This window comes from Sitodiplosis mosellana, unplaced genomic scaffold (assembly GCF_009176505.1).
Source record: "Sitodiplosis mosellana isolate CC-2019 unplaced genomic scaffold, AAFC_SMos_1.0 Smas_scaffold_2, whole genome shotgun sequence".
NCBI classification, from domain to species: Eukaryota; Metazoa; Arthropoda; class Insecta; order Diptera; family Cecidomyiidae; genus Sitodiplosis; species Sitodiplosis mosellana.
The window spans coordinates 4,805,715-4,823,456 of NW_022595245.1; the positions used below are offsets into that span (position 1 = coordinate 4,805,715).

The 17,742-nt window shown below is 37.9% G+C and overlaps 1 protein-coding gene across 11 annotated transcripts in view; it reads left to right on the forward strand.

The window, feature by feature from the left end:
• The window catches only part of LOC129565296 (tyrosine-protein phosphatase Lar), a 396,243-nt gene that overhangs the window by 195,784 nt on the left and 182,717 nt on the right, over window positions 1–17,742 (forward strand). The gene's annotated exons all lie outside the window — the stretch shown is intronic.

Below are 17,742 nucleotides of genomic sequence, written 5' to 3' on the forward strand. Positions count from 1 at the left end.
TCTCTCTCTCTCTCTCTCTCTCTCTCTCTCTCTCTCTCTCTCTCTCTCTCTCTCTCTCTCTCTCTAGATTTTTCTTGATACAAAATATAATTTCGGACAATTTCATATACAATTTTATTTTTTGCTTAGCTCTTCACTCACTCACCCATCTCTGCGTACATACAAAAGAATCCTAACAAACAATATGGTTATTGCTTATGCGATAATCTTGTCTCGAAATGTATGGAATGTTTGCTGAACACTTTCAATGCAATTTATGGAAAAGCATTTGAAAGCAATGCTATTGGGAGTGAATGAGTGAGTGAGTCGACAGCAAACTTACTCAACTCCAGTGTTGTCTCTTTGGAAAGCAGCGAGCATTTCCGCTGTGATGCGTGCATGAGTGCAATTTGTGTGCCCCAAGAACCCAAAAATGCATATATATTTCTGAACGCATTCAACAACTGCTTTGTCATGCCAACAATTTGATTGTTATTTTATTGTTATCATAAATTCTCGAGCAATTGAAATGTTTGAAAAGAAAAACACGCTCAAATAAGTCAGAATGCTTTTGATTGAAGCACTTCGTTGAGTGATTGTGTATGTGCATGTGCATATATACATACAATTTTCCAAACGAAATTAAAAGATTGCAAACAAAATAAAACTAGACGACGACGGTGTTGTTTTTTTCTTTCTTTTTCTCATGAGCACTCGAACTATTGCTACAACTACATATTCAATGGTTGAAGAGATCGTTTGACAGCTTTGCAGAAAGCACACGACAACCAACACACAGCAACTGAATAGAAAAGTTTGATTATATTTTCGTTCTGTTCGTTCACCTTATTTTGCAAAGTTTTTGCATGAAAATCAAGATGAATGATGGCATGGGTATTGGGTTCAAATTATGGATGCTGGAGTTGAAGCGTTCGATTTTTATCGAAATCGGTTAAAAGATGTCACTTGTGCAAACGGAAATATACGTTGTGTTCGGCACAAAAATATGAAAATATTTTCGTGCGACTCAATGTTACCACGCGAACCCAAAACAGAAAAAAGAAACCATTGTCAACAAAAATGACTTGGATAGTTGACACAGCCAGGTTAAAAAAAAATGTGCTCCACTTGCTGCAAAGAGGTGTCAGTAGCGGTATAATGAATAAAGAGATGGCTATAGCAGCATTATATAATCCGTGAATCCATTAAAAATTATATTTTTTCGGAGCGAACGGCATACACGTCGATTAATACATTGGCTCAAGTGGGTTTTTTCTTCTTCTTATTTTGAAGCACATTTTTTTAAACCCAATATAAATAATTTTTTTTGCTTCCACCAACTTTATTGTATGCATAAAGTTTTATATCCTTCGAACAATGCAAACAAATCAATTCGCCGGAAACCAATATCTGCGTGCACAATATTGACGTAGTAAATTATGTACATCTGGTGAGAGAGTATATGTGTGTGTGTGGATGATACTTTCGCACTCACGATTTATACGATCGAAAAAATCTGAATTGGAATTCGGATTCGGATTCACGACGACGATGAGAGAAATGCGGAGAAAGAGAGTGAAAGTGGGAAGCATCCAGAAGTTATTCCATTCATTCTTTTCCATTTCGATTGTATGCGATATACGGCTCGGAACGAGAGAAAGAGAAACGGAGAAAAAGTGCTTTTCGGTCAAATATTTTTCGTATTCCAATAAAAAATTATTCATTGTAAAATATGACATGGAATTGCAAAGTTTATGCTTTGCTCGAATGTCAGAACATTTTTCTGGGCGCCTACCAAGGAAAAGTGAGCAGTTCTGCGTTCAGACGAATGCACGCACAGCGCTCACACATACAAGCCCATCTCTGACATTTTGCAATGCTGCTTCGACAGGTTTATGAAGTTTATACAGTTTGGAAATTTACGAACTAGTCCCTCAATATTTAACATCGGGCGCAATATCTTATCTCTACAGTGATTCGACACGATCAGACCCTCCTTCCCTTCACACTCACTCGCTTCCTTGCTCTCTGGTTCAATTTCTGGTGAAAATTCGCTTTCTCTCGTTTTGAGCACAGAATCCATATCTTGAATTCATCTTTATGACTGCTCAACGAGAGAAAAAAAAACATTCGAGTAGTATACCAATCACGGTCTCCGCTTTTGTTTCACCCCAAATGCAAATCTTGATTGCATTTTATTATTGTTCGATTTTCGAATTGGCAATTTTGATGCTGGATATTTATAATTCCGTTCGATTTCAATCGGCTGATTTATTTGCAGAATTACTTTATGCATGGATAGCAAAGCAACTAATATATCTCTCTGTCTGTCTCTGGCATTACATCAAACATTTCAAATTAAATAATGTGCGGGCTTTTCAATTGGTCAATAGAAAATATTACGAAAATCATGATAATGCTTCGAGAAGGAGACACATATTGAAGAGGAAGAGGAAGAGGAAGAGAGAGAGAGAGAGAGAGCTAGAAGGGAGAGGGAGAGACATAGAGCTGCGAATGATGTATGTTCCACTTTAAAATGAATTTTTCGAATGAAAATGACGGCATTTATTATTCAAGTAAACAGAACCGTATTTTCATTAAATCAACTGCCGAATGAACGGAGAATTTTTATGTTTTTTTGTTGCTCCAATTAAATTTACTTCGGACGAAAATCATCAATCAGGCGAAGGTAGGCGAAGGTATAAAATTCAATATTGATTTAGTTTCTTGGAACCAAAAGATACTTGCTGTTTGTCGCACACTTCTGGGTATTCTTATGAAACAGTGCCACCATTACCATCATCATCAAAAAACACAATTACATTTCAAATCGTTTCATAGAAATCATTATTGTTGATTTTGCTATAAAAATGCCGTTGGCCACAAATGAAATCGTGCCGAAATGGGAAATAAAAAAAAACTTTTTGATTGTTAAATAGCGATCCGTCTTCATTTATGTTAAATTTGGATTTTAAAGTGGTGCGATTGTCGTTGAAGTGGAGTTTTCAGAATGTTTTACTACATGCAGTACAACATTTATACATTGTCACGGCAAAATGGTCACATTGAAAAGTCTATGGTTTGGAGAGACCGTAATAAAAATGGGATTGTCATTAATTACCTGAAGTGAATACCATTTCAAGATATTCGGGCTAATTTGAATACGGAGAGAAATTTCGATTTCTAATGTGATTATAATGAGTTATTACTAGTTTTAATGAACTCCATTTTGCACGTAACACCTAGCGGGCGGGCGGGCGGCCGGTCGAGCAAGTAAGCGTTTCTTGTTATGTAAACCTACATCCACCACTTTTGAACCGAATCGCAATAATCTATTTGTCGACTTTGTGGCTGACTTGTACACAAATGTACACGGGCACAAGTGTTTTGGTTCGAAATTCGACCAACTGAAAATCACATACAATACACTCGGGGTGGGCCGGAGGTGAGCGAGCTAGTGAGTAAGAGAGAGAGAGAGAGAGAGCAGTGTGAGTAAATCGGCAAATGAACTCGCCTAATTTATTGATGAATACATTCGATGTGATGACAGGCCCAGTGTGCGGTCAGGGACAACATGCTGATTTCAATTCAAGTCGCCTCTCGAATAATGCGGTCAGACACATTTCAAACCGAACGAACACACTTAGAATCGCTCAGCTCGCTCCCATCCATATCCACCGCACGAAACGAAGTTAAAACTCGACGATTCAATTGAAGGTGATGATAGAAACCGATGGGAAAATGGCACGAGTGCAAATACCGTACATTCGATCAATTTCTCTGTGTTTGAAATTTATTGGCTTTCATCCTAAATTCAAGATGCGAAAAGCTCATCCGCAACGAAAAAGAAAAAAAGATGAGAAAAAACAATTCCACACACCGCATGAAGACGTAGAAGATGTGCACGAGATGAGATCAATAGGTGTCAGAAATTACGGTTGTTGTTCACTCAGGCTTAAACAGGATATTTATCAATATCAATCAATCAATTGTTACTAGTTTTATTTACTCAGTACTTGTCTTTCCATTCGTTCGCTCCGATTCCGAAGCGAACCAAGACCAAGTTTTACAAAGAATGGAAATGAAGACAAACAGCATGGAGAAGAAAAGTATGTCGAGTTAAGGAAAAAGCTTCCATCGATCAGTTTTGATACATAAAGATGGAATTACAACAAAAATCCATCAATCTGTTGAAATATTAATATGAATCCTTGATTCTATTGACAATATTTTTTTTTCGTCGGATTGCCCATAAAATTACTTTGGGAATATTTGTGTAACGCATAGCTCATAAAAAAATCCATTGAGTATCGAGTATTCATAAACGCTGATGTTGCATATTATTCCATAATTAATTAGTTATTTTTCCATAATTAATACATATCCTACAGATAAAATTTCTCTTATGATTACCATTTATTTGTGTCATTCATTAAAATATTCGTCACATTTTTTGTTCGGTGATATAATGTTTCGATATGTCATTTGACCATATTTTTTTATGTGAAATTCGTGTGCACAACAAATACCAGACCCGAATCCCACGCCCGAATGCCAAAATCCGATAAAGTATATTACAATTGATAGCCATCTCTATGATGGTATAATTCCTGCGTGGATTCACTTTTGAATAGCGGGTGATTCTTCGTGCCCATTTACAACAAAAATAACCATTTGATATTAAATAATTTATCGTTCGTTGTTGAACGAGAGCGAATACATTTTGATAAGCGTTGAATTTTTGTACACCCACCAAATGTAGTACACCATTAAAATCCAAAACAATTTATTTGTTAACGGGCTAAATTATGGTCGTGTACAACGTCGCGGCCTTTTATCAATAAATGCCCATAAATTATCCCGCACAATCAAAAAAGTACTGACACGTACACTGGTGAATTGAAAGTGGGCAAATATCAAATGTAGCATGAATGTTCAACTTACGAGAGGAATACAATTCGCCTTTACAATTGAAGACGGGACATTTTCCTTGACTTGGGCTTCCGAATGCAATTAATACATTGGATTTGCTTGTTATCGACAGACACAAATCGTGTTTGCATGTATTTGATCGTGTATAATCCCCGGTAATAGTATGTCGGTCATAATGCGCCGTGTCTGCGATGAGAAGGCGATTGACCGAATGAGACCCTTAACACATTCATCAGTTAAATATATTTGCATATTTTCGATGTTGCGGTTGTCACTGTTCATTGCTCTCTTTGATACATATTTGTCAATAAATCGCTTTGTATGCGCACCCGATTTTTGCGTGAGTGCGAGCGAGTGAACGAGAGTGAGAGAGAGAGTGAGAGAGAGAGTGAGAGAGAAAATCCAAGTCAGCCATTTTTGACCTATCAGCCACCGCACAGCTAACACTCTGAGTAAAACATCTTGCAAACAAGATCGTGAATATACTTATAACCAAGCCATATCCGTATCGATATCCATAACCATATCAACATTCCGTTGATTGTCATCTCTCTTCCACTCTTCGATAATGTACAAGAGTTCTTCTGCCCCCTTTGGCACAGCGTTCTGTTGGCCCAAATGTCCATCCTTTGTTCTGATTCCGAGAGCACCTCAGAACGGAACACACATCTCGAAATTGTAATTGATGTATTTGTTGACTTTTTCCATTATTATGCGCATAGATGGCATGCGTAAGCGGGATGGGTTGCAATCATCTTGCCTTGAGTGCATAAATTCGATTGAATTATTTCATCAAGGTACAAAGGAACAAGCAATAAATGGATATTGGAACATTGTTTTCACTTTATATGCACAAACATTAATTCACTTCATTGGAAATTCATTGCATCTGCAATGAGAACACACACAATATTTATATGTAAATATTCGATTCGCCTCTCGTTCCCTCTCACTCCTCATTTAATTCATGAATTCTCTTGCATCGTGCAAAGCATTGAACTACTTTCATGCCAAACATTGTCCAAGACAGGCATTTTACATGAGTTTCTTACTCTTTTGTGTTGTTGTTTTTTTTTGCTTCTTTCTTTTGCTCCGTCTTCAAGTGCAAAGTGGAAGTTCGTTCGGCCAATGCCATTAACCATAAATATGACAAACATGCAACTCAATTCAAATTAAGCACACTCATCGATTCGACCATTTGCATATCGGAAAAGGTGAACGAACAGAGAGAAAACTTTGTGGCTCGGCTAGCTACCAAAAGACCCCATTCTGTATCGCCGATGAATGTAAAACAACCCATTTATTTTCAACGACAAAATAATACACCAGTTTACCACAAAGCAGAGAGCATATACACAAATTAAATGACCAATTCGATGTATATAGAGATATTTTCAAATGATAAAATGATCGATTTGTTTGAGCATAGGTGAAGCGATGAAAATGATGAGTCCCAGAGGCGTGCATTATTTTATCGATTTACTTTGAAATTCGTTCTCCAATTTGACAACAATCGTGGCTTTGAATTGATGCGCTACCCAAAATGAATGAAAACTCATTATTTTGTGACTTCAAGCCATTTAAAGATTTATACATCAATTTCGAAATGAAGTTGAGGGTGGAGGAAAAACCCGTTTGTCGGAATTGAGTCATTAACTTGGGCAAACCATACCGGTATCGATAAGAAAAAAGCAATAATATCCATACCGTCAAAATAAAAACAATTGGATTTATGTTAAAAAACCCTCAAGCATCATTTGGTAATCATTTGCATTCCTTTCAAATATGTTATTAACTTTAATTCGTTTGGATGGTACTTGGAATAATACACTTGGTATTACTCCATTAATTTAATACCCATTTGAATTTTTAACCCATATAATTTTGAAAATTATGTGAAAATACCACTAAAAGATCCCAAAAATGTCCACACACCCATTATCCAATGCCCAAATCAATTTTATCTTAAATAATGAATTTTCAATTAAAACATACCATAAACCGATAACATGTTTGCATTGCAGTGTGGCGCGCATAGTTGGACTATATTTAGAATTTTGTTTGACTGTAAATGATGCCGAAATAAGCCAAAAATATTTCAAACTTTTAATGATGGTAATTGTTGAAAACTCATCTGGCATTTTGATTGGGAGCGCAACTGTACCTTCTTCCGCAATGTAAATGAGCAAAACGAAAAAAAAAACGAACGAACCAGCATACAAAACAAGTCATGTGCCCAAATACGCCAAAACTCATAAATGTGTCAATGGTGTAATAAATATAATTACGATCGACATGGTTTTATAACAAAATATCTAAACAATTTTGTTGAATGTTGTGTTGTCCAGCACAGCAGATGTTGTTGATATTCCATTGAAACATATTTATGTAACACGGACGAAGGGAAATTGTGAAAATGACGGCGAAAATGGTTGCGGAAAATTGATTTGGAATGCATTTAATAATTTCATGATATGATGATGAACAACGGAACGTGATTGTTGCCCTTTTTCCGCTTCTTCCGTAGCTTTGTTTCGCTGTCACTATTTTTCGCTGTGGTCCGGCAGCGGCATAGTGCCAAACACTGTACGCTGCTGCAGTGAAAAAAAAGTGTTATTTATTATTCAATAGGAATGGTTGGTCGGTGAACGTGCGTGGCAGGATGTGAAATAGATGCATTTAAACTGTAAATGGGTCTGGCCATTTAGCATTTGCATAGTCAGCTTATCCAGCAACAACAAAAAACAAGATATGAGCACACTCTTCGCTTAAGCGATGAAAAGAGTCGAAAAATGGACGGGACAACCTGTGCTTCTCTGCCATAAGAACCAATGTATTTGACGTGACAGTGAGTAGCGGTGGCGCCTAAATAGAGTCTGAGGCAGGAACTATCAATACTTCTTGTTGTTGCAAATTTCATGACAACAACAACAAGTATTGATAGTTCTTAAAAATGCCGCAAATTGCTAATACATCTAATTTAGGCGCCACCGCTATCTTGCGCCGGCCAAAAGTATAGGTTGAAACGGGAGTGGAGAAAAAAAAACACAGTAAACCGTTGTATATTTAATCAAATGCCGATGGTTTGACGGGCTATTCACATGTCTACTTAGAAACTTTCACTCACGATATTATGCTTTCATTGACACTGTCAATTCGTTATAGGCATATCGTGAATAATGTACACGGAGCCATTTGGGTTAAGTGACGTTTCAGGTGCCAATCAATCGATATCCCCTTTTAATTTGCGTCTTTTTCAACCAAGATTTTAATTGAAAAGCAATCAAGCCAGAAACTTTCAGAACAAATTCTACTTCGTGAATATTCGTCTTGTACGAATCCAATACAAATAACATTCTGACCCCACTTATCGACGAAACTTTTGTGGGTAATTATTTTATTTCTCCCTCTCGCTCTTTGATTTTTTTTATTGGATATTCATTAAAGTGATTTTGTTTCCTATTTCTTTTGGCCCAAAATGGGAGCAAATTAACTGAATATATATTGCGCAATTCGACATTTCTTCGAATGTACATCATTTTGTATGAAATGAAATCGTTGGCTCATTGCCTTTAGTTTGATTCGTCTTGTTCTTTTGCTACTCATTCCGATCGGTATTTATAAGCAAGTTTCTTCCTGCTTAATGCCCGCCTGCTTGTACATACCAACACATTCAATGCGTTGGCTGTCAGATCTCAAACTGGCCAACAACAAAAGTTACGTACGATGAAAAAGTTTGCACAAGTTTTGTTTCCTCTTTCTCCGATTTCGTACTGGTTTCGGCTTTGCCAGAAAAAAAAAGTTTCAGTTTCATTTGGGCGAAATTCCGGGTGTAGCAAAGGCATTCAGATTAGTGCTGTGGAAAAATGCATGGAATTTTGTTGTTGGTCTCAAATGAACAACGCCTCAGCATATTGAATAAGTTCTCTTTTTTTTCGGTTGTTGTGTATTCTCCGGCTTTGGCCTTTGGCATTTGTTTACCTCGTTGCGAGAATGTTTCAATTTTCGACCATTCGCCAGAAAATACCCTCACGATTTCGATACTCAGTAGCACCCGTTCCCTTTCTCGTTCATTCTTTCTCTTTTCCTTTCTCTCTCAATCCACGTCCACTCTCATCCATCAACAATGGGCGATTGCTTACGTTTTCCCACATGAATAGCGTTACTTCTTTGTTTTCTTTGCTGTTTTGTGTTCGGCTTGAATACAGCTTAATAGAAGCGATATGCGTGCGTTAGGCATTGAGCTTTGGCTTGTTTATTCTTTCAATTGAGCGTTTTGTTGTTTTGGCACGTAACGCTTGCTCGCGCACTCGTCTGTTTGTTTGGACAATATCCTAATTTTGCGTTCAACGACACTAGCAGCCAGTGTGTCGTTTACACACACAACCAGTGTCTATGGACGCTGACACAATCAGGCTTTGCTTACATCATTCTGAAAATTGTTTAGCTGACAAACGCACAATTTTTTTCCACGCTTCCACTCAAATCGAAGGAAGAGTGTGTATGTGTGCCGTTTGCTAGAACCTTCAGCCTAGAGTGTTGTGCAATACATTTTTCTGCTTTACGAAGCAAATGTTTGCCTTAAATAAACAAGTAATTGAGTCTATTTTCTTTTAATAATCTGAAAAAAACCAATCATCTCTCAGATTCATCGATTTCATATTGTTGCTGCTGACTTGGTGAGTGAACCAATTGAGCTATGAACGTCTTACTAATTACACGCTCCCATTCGAATATACTGAGTCAAACAAGAGAACATTTTCGCTTTGTTCAACGCATAGCAAATGTGCACACACGCAAACTTTTGCAAATTTACTTTGCTCATACATAATAATCATTTGGCCAATTGAACGGTGTTTATCCTTTCAATTACCTCTCGTAAAGGTTTTGAATAAACAGCTAAATGAAGTAATAATGGAAAGAAATACAAAAACTTTTGCCATGCAAAAACTTGTACATGAATAATAATTATACTCGAGAGAGAGAGAGAGAAGAGGAAAAATTATTATGAAAATGAAACGTTGTAATTTTTCTTGTTGTTTTTTCTGTGTAAGCTTGTTCTATTTTCTATTAGCTTCGTAGAAGCTTTGCCAGATAAAGAACTCGGGCAAATGTTAGACTCGAACGGTAATGAATGTCTGCAAGACAATAAGAAGTACGCATCTCTGGTCAACTCAAAAGTCGATGACACGAACAGCTACCGGCTACAAGAAAAACATTTGAATATTCAACGAATTCCGCGTTTTTCTTTTCTTATTTCTCAGAAGAAAACATTTCTTCCTTACTTTCAAAAAAAATCTCTTCCCTTCTGGAGAAAACTCCACGGACGTTTGAAAAAAATGATTTTCTTCAAAAGAAAAAAATTGAGGGAACTAGCTTAAATATCGAATCATTCGCTAACTTCAACGAGGTCAACATTCATGGGCCAATGAAGTGGAGTGAGTGAGTAAGTGACTGACTAGTTGGCTGGCTGGCGGACTGGCTCAAGAATCAAGTTATATACACATACAAAAACATTATTAATTCAATAGCTCGACAGCAGGCGAACGAACGAAAAAAAAGTTATGCGTCTGTTCCGTTGATAATATTAACATACTTTAGTTGGCGCTCTTGTGCGCTTCAATCGAAGTCAACACACGTTTTTATTGCTCCCCCTTAATTCTTATTTATAATATTGCCCATGGCATGTGTGCGCGCTTTCGTGTGTTGATGTTGTTGCTTCGCGCACACACACACACACAGAGAGAGAGAGAGAGTGAGAGAGAGAGAGAGAGAGAGAGAATGTCACTTTGGCTTTAACTAGCTGCTAGTGAACGAGGTTATTCGAATCATTTTTCATTTTGGATTTTAATTCCAGTCAGCTATTTCCTTCCGCTTTTCTTGCGCAAAAAGATATGTGTTTTGGCCACACATACACACACACATACCCGACACTCTCTCTATCTCGGGCTCGAATCGACGGTGATTTTTCTCTGGCTCTCGAAATGAACAAACGTGCAATAAAATGCGCAAATCCAGAACGAAAAAATATGCTGAAGACTTTATTAAACATATTCAAGAGTTACATTTGTCTTTTTATCCGTTTGCCTGTATGTTGATGTCCCTTTTCGCTCGTTTCGCTTGTTCCACACGCTCTTCTTGCCTATTCCCACTTTCGTTCGTTTGGATAACGGGGTTTCATTTGTTCTTGCGCTCCATTTTTTTTCACATATTTTTCTCCCCTTTTTTTTAAATAAAATAAAACATTTGAAACATGACGACGATTTTTCTAAAGCCAGCCGGCTCAACGAGCATTTTGTCGAAAAATTCGTGCAACACAAGATTTCATTTTCATTGCTTTCATTTTTCTTTTTTTTTTCCTTCCTCAGTCAAAGTTTTTTCATTTTTTCTCGGTATTCATTTGGATAATGAAAAGCCATTGATAGCAACCGTCGCATGGAGACAATCAAACGAGAAAAAAAAAGATATTGGTATAGTTTCCAAAAATTTGGAAAATCCATTGGTTGTCGAAAATGATCACATCTAACGATTCCATTTAATGCTATCGCTTACATCTTTGTCATTTGGAATTTTGGAATATTGAGACGGAATTGTGACAACAACACATACGAAAAAAATCGATTGAATCAAAAGATATTTGGATCAGAAGGCATTTTTTTTCTCTTTTCTTGGTAGCAGCAGTAGCAGCTGCTTAGATTCTTTGATTTCATTTAGATTCCGTTGAAGAAAGAAAAAAAAGCAAGCCATCGACTCGATTGAAATCAAACGAAAAAACGCAATGTTCAAAAAGTATACGTGAGTTGTTCTCGTAACAACACATCAAACGTACACCAAAAATTTCTAAGGCCCGTGCGTAGTAAACGAGAATTTCGAACGATTGGCAGCAAAGCGACGCGAGCAGTCGACTCTTCCGGCATTATTTATCGTTTTTGTACGTTTTTCAATACTTTTGTTGTCGACATCCGTTTCTTTTCCTCTTGCTCTTCTTCTTCTGCTTCGTCGTGATGCGTGCCGCGAAAAGAGTAACAACCATCGGCAACAATTTCATTTCGGAATTTGCGTATTGACAAACAGTTCGCACATTGAACGGAAAGAAAAAATGCGAAGAAGTAAACGAGAAGTATCGAGAAAAAAAGCGAGCATCAGATCAAAAAGTTAAATCGATGAGATTCGTTTACTGTGATGATTTCAATCATGAATGAGCATTCAAATTGTGGTAAATTTCATTATTCGATGCGATGTCTCAGCTTTTCAGTAACATCGTTAGGCATTCAGCACAGAGTGCTTCGCATGAGTTTCACTCTCGTGAGCAAAAGCTTAAACGCGTGAAAATCGAAATTCACTTCTACTGCGTTGATGCTCTTCTGCTTCAGCTCCAGTCAACGCTCAACAACTCTGCAAGCGTTAATTCTCTTGTCAGACACTTTTTTCCCTTTGCTGCGCATATTTTTTGGTGTCGAATATACCCGTCCCTTATTTTAATTCATTGTTATCTGGAAACTGAACTTTTTAATTTTTTTCGATCTTTTGTTTTTCACACATTGAACGGAAAATCCCCTCGTCTGTGAACGGCAACGCCGTACAGACTTTTTCGGGCACTCGAATGAGAAAAAAAATAAGCGAACAAAAAATTCTATCAAACTTTCGATACAGTATCAGTCGATATATCAGAATGGTTCTCATCAGCCTACCGGGTTGTTTCAATGCACGATACTCGCAAACGTTTCATCTTTGACGAAAATTTAACGCCATTTATATTACTGTTTCGTTACACGAACTCATTTTAACGGTTTGTGCGTGAATGGCGTACGTTTCTATCTCTCTCTCTCTCTCACTCTTTATGGGCATATATCTTTTCACCAGGCAATGTTTTAAACTTGTAAACGAAACGTGCATCAGCTACGAATGAAATAAGTTTAAAGTTTTTCGGTTGAGCCTACGAAGAAAAAGGAGAGACAAGAGAGACAGAGCGGGCGAGTGAGTGTGTGAGAGTGAAAAAGAGCGAGGGAGAATCATACCCGGTACATAAATTTTGGTGTGCGATGCGTGTTACACACGGTTGCCGATGGCATCGCTGAAAAAAAAAGCCGAACTCCTCTCTGCCGTCGACCGAAATGAAAAGTTACCAAATACCAACCAGCACACAGAGCAATCTTTTTCGCTTTGTCGCTCTGGCTGTAAATCGCACGCGTCACACTAAATAAGGCTGACGACAAACTTTTCATTTTCTTTGTGTGTTGCTGGCTTTTGTTTCATTATGCTATTGTAATTTGGCTCAAAAATCACAATAAAAAGAGAGAGCGAAGGAAAAAAAAAACATGTCGATGATTGGCGATATCTATGGAAACGAGAAGAATCAAAAGCATTTCAACAGCGTAAAGAATCTGTCGGTATGGAAGAGCGATGGCGATGGAGAAGGGTGATGTGAAAATATGTGATGTCTCATCAGTCAGTTCAACACACGAGATAGATAGGCCATTCCCCGTTTACATTCCACTGAGTGTTGTCGTTGTTTTTTTTGTGTTTCGTCATTTCAATCGAACGAGCGGCATATTTGTGAAATGAAAAATGTACTCTACTTTTGCAAGATATTGTGCCTGTGATCTGGGCTCAATAAATACCAACGCGGGAGATAACGGGAAAGGATGACTATTCGCACATAAAACTGGGATGACCATCATTTATCTTTGAAACCAGCTCTTTTTTTCTGTTTGTTCGTTTAAGTACAGGATTTTTTTGTGGGGATTGGGGGAATGATGAATGACAAGGAATTTCCTTGATGCACAGTGGAATTTTCAACTTTTTTTGTCATTCAATAGGCAATCTTGTTTTAATTTTTTTTTGTTCCAACATTTTAATCCACCAATGTAAATTGTCGTCAGTTTTGTTTCCGCGAACTGAATCTCCACTAAATCGTTTGTTAATTGATTCAAATTTACATTTCATGATGAAACGAACTGGCTGAAACGATGGTTAAGCTTTGTTTTTTTTTAACGACAGAAACAAGGCATACACACAACACATTTTTCCACGGGCAATTCGAAGCGCCTGAAAATTTCATTTGCTATTCTTTCAATTTTTCTCTATTCCCAACAACATTGTCCAAACCGCATAGGAACTGTCGACAGCGGAATTTAACTAAAAATCCGGGTTTTACCACGAAGATAATTATGCAATCGATTCGGTTGGCAGCGGCCGTGCCGACACTGTTTAGTATGCAAGCATTACGAGTGATATAAAGAGCGGCGCATTTTGAATGAAATTAAAATGAAAGGATTGAAATTTGTCGTTGTCGTCGAGCAGCAAGATAGTTTAATCCGTCATTTCATTTAGACTCTCAACGAAAAGAAAGCGCTGGCATTTTGTGGGCAGCGAAAAACAGACAACAGCCAGAAATCAACGACACGAAACGTCCAACAGAAGAAAAAACAACAACAACAACAACACGAACAACCTCCCCAAAGAATGAAACGTACAATATGTAAAATTACCACATAAATTAGTAATGATTTGAAAGTTAAAATTGTTTATTGCATCTTTCTTGAACGAGTGGCGCGTCCCAAAAACGTAGCAACGATAAGCATATTGAACACGGCAGTACAGCGCAGCGCCGAATATTAAGAGCCGTCTTGAGCTGTGTTAAGCCAAAAACGATGACATGAAATGAGAATGGTGGAAATTGTGAAAAAGAAGAAAAACAACCAAGAAATGACTCAAGAATAATATTACTTAAACACACGTACAAAGTACGAACGGAGAAAGAGAAGAGAGAAAAAAAAGGCAACCAGCACCAACCAGAAGAAAAACGAACAGTATAAGTGCTTGCGTTCGCGCGGCGGATAATGCACGTCGTCGTCAGTGCTTCAAGTGAAGAATTTTCCATTTATGTTAATGAATCCCGAAATTGTGCAGTTGTGTGGCAATGAAGACCACACGATAAAGCCAAACCATAGCTCTCTCTCTCTCTCTCTCACTTTCGGCTGAAGGAATTTTCGAGTGAAATCGTTATTGAGCGCGACCGACAGAAGACGAAACAAAAACAACAGAAAAGAGCACACAGCACCATCAGAGAGATACAGCTAAACACAGTTTGAGAGTGAGTTGGATGGCTGTGTAACAAAACGGCGCACACACACACACCATCACTACCGACGAAAAAAAAAGTCGAGGGAATAAATCCCCATTGTAGTTTGTCACGAACACGGCGCAGCACAAACAGAGCATGAGAGACGAATATGTAATATTGAATGTGGCAACAACGAAGTCGACGAAAAAAACAACGCAATGATGATGCTGATGAAAGAAATAAACAGAACTAATGTTGTAAAACATCGCAGGCACAATTTATTTGCGGAATAGATTGTCGGATTGCATTTTGTATGCCGGCGCGCGCGAAGAGAGAAGGAGAGGGTGAATTGAACATTTTTACCCAGAAACGAAAACAGATGCCAAACCAAATAAAACCGAACATTTCAACAGTCGAACAGCAGCAAGCGATATAGAGTGTGATCAAGAGAGTGAGACTGGGATACAATACCAGTTAGGGCCAAAGAAGACAAGCTGCAATAGTGGAAAACAGCAAAAAAAAAGAGGCAAACAATTGAAACGGCGCGAGAAACGCGCAACGCGGGAGAAAATTTGCGTGCTCAAAAGGAGTTTGGAACAAGGCAAAAAGACAAGCCGTTTACAATCGACGTAGATTGTAAATTCAAATTTAACTTGGTGTGTCTTGTTTGTTACGCGCGCGTTGCTTCGCTTGTTTAATTCTTAGTTCCTAGTCTCAATTTACTGGCGTGATACAAAAATAAAGAGCGAGAGACGTCGCAGAGGCAGTGCATTTGCATAGTCTAAACTAAAAATGTTCGAGAGTGAAAAGTGAAAAATATACTATCGCGCTTGGCTTGGCTTGGCTTGGCTTTAGCTTGGCTTCAAATATACAGCAGCAACGAATGAATGCGACCAACTACTTCCACAAAAGACGAAAGAAAACACACACACACACAACTCGGCTCAAGCATTTAAATGCAAATTAGTTTCGTTCGGCGGTAGATTATTTGATTTCGACTCAGTGCACACTACAAGCAACTCTCGCAAAGCTCTATCAAAACTCGGCCGCTTTTTCCCGCTCTCATATATTCCACGCTGTACGTGTACATACAGACACAAAAAACGATGAACGTTAACTTTACAGTTTTTCCGTTTGATAGCGGAAAGACGAAAAAGTTTTTCATTTAGAGAAAAAAAAAGTTTCCCTTCACTCGTCACTCGACGCACAGCACAGCGCACACACACACACACAATGTGCATTATGCACTATCATTGACGGAAGCCAACAACAAACTTGATATGCGTCGACAACAACAACAGCAAAAAAAAATGTGAATGCAACCGTGCAATGAACAACGATACCGACGACTGCCGTGATGTGATTTCAATTTCCAAGAGCGACCGGAGAATGTGTGTGTCAATCATTTGAGAAACAGAGACAGAGAATTACAACGCATCTAATTGAATAAATTCGATTTTCATACATGGTTTTACTGTTTGTATCATTGATCAAAGGAACACCCGCACCCATTTTGTTATGTATATCAATGTGCAATTGCATACGAAACGGTACAAGAGACGACGACGAAGTAAACGAACGCGCCCCGAGTAATTGGCACTCCATCTCATTTGCATAGTGTGCACCATAGATTGATCGATACGAAAAGCTGTTTTCGAAAACCGTTAACCAAAACCGAAAATCAAAGAGTGAATACGAAAAACAGCTAGTGAGGTAATCGTCAAAGTGATTTTTTGTTTCTGTGTTAAAATGCACAACAAACCAACCGATTGCACTTCTTCGTCATTGGGTGTTAAGAACTTGATAAAAGCGAACTCATTGTTTTTCTATGCCAAATAGTTTTGGGCGGTTTTGCGAAAAATCGAACGAACCAAAAAAAAAATACGACAAAACATATAAATGAGTGTGCGTGTGTATTTTCAAGAGTGAATTTACAACGAGAAAAGAGAACCGAGAGAAAAAGAGGCGAAGAAAAAATCATAACAAGTACTAAGTGCAAGAAGAAGTGTTGTTTGTTTATCTGGGGAACATAAAATAAAAGAAGCCCAAAGATTGGTGAATACGGTTGGATGAAGTGTTTTGAAGTAGAGGCGATGGCTAGAAATAAAACCAAAACCTATACGTGAAAAAGCTATTATTTTTAATAATAAAGTGTTTCTCGCAACACTGTGTGAATACTTGAGAATGTGTTGGTTTGGGTGACTGTGCGCAATAAAGATAAAGTTAGCTTAGCCCAAAGACGACAACGACGACACAACGAGAGAAACACACACAAACACACACACACACATACAGAGAGAATCAATTCATGAAATAGAAAGCCACAAAATAAAGAAATACAGTGAAAAAGTGAAACGAAAAACAAAGAGTGAAAAAAAAGTAAATAAATGTATTTGGAAGAAGAAAAAGAAGAAAGAAGTTGTAGTAGTTGTAGCAAAATCGTGAGCTTAACGCGTTCGCACCCCAAATTGTAGCGAACAAGAAGTAAGAAAAATGGTGAAATAAACCAGAGAGAAAAGTGTAAATGGTGTGTATTTTTTGTTTCTTTGGTGCAAAACGTGTGCCCATGTGAGACGATAGTACATATGTCAGCGAATTCCGGATACCATTGCAGTGCATTGGAGCATTAAGGCACTTGGATCTACAAGGCAGTGTCGTCTTCTTCAACCAACATCCAAAATAATAAATACAGACCAGAAAAAAATAACCAGGAACGAGCAGCAGCTCACAAATATAAAACGAAAAAAAAGAGAAATAAAAACCAA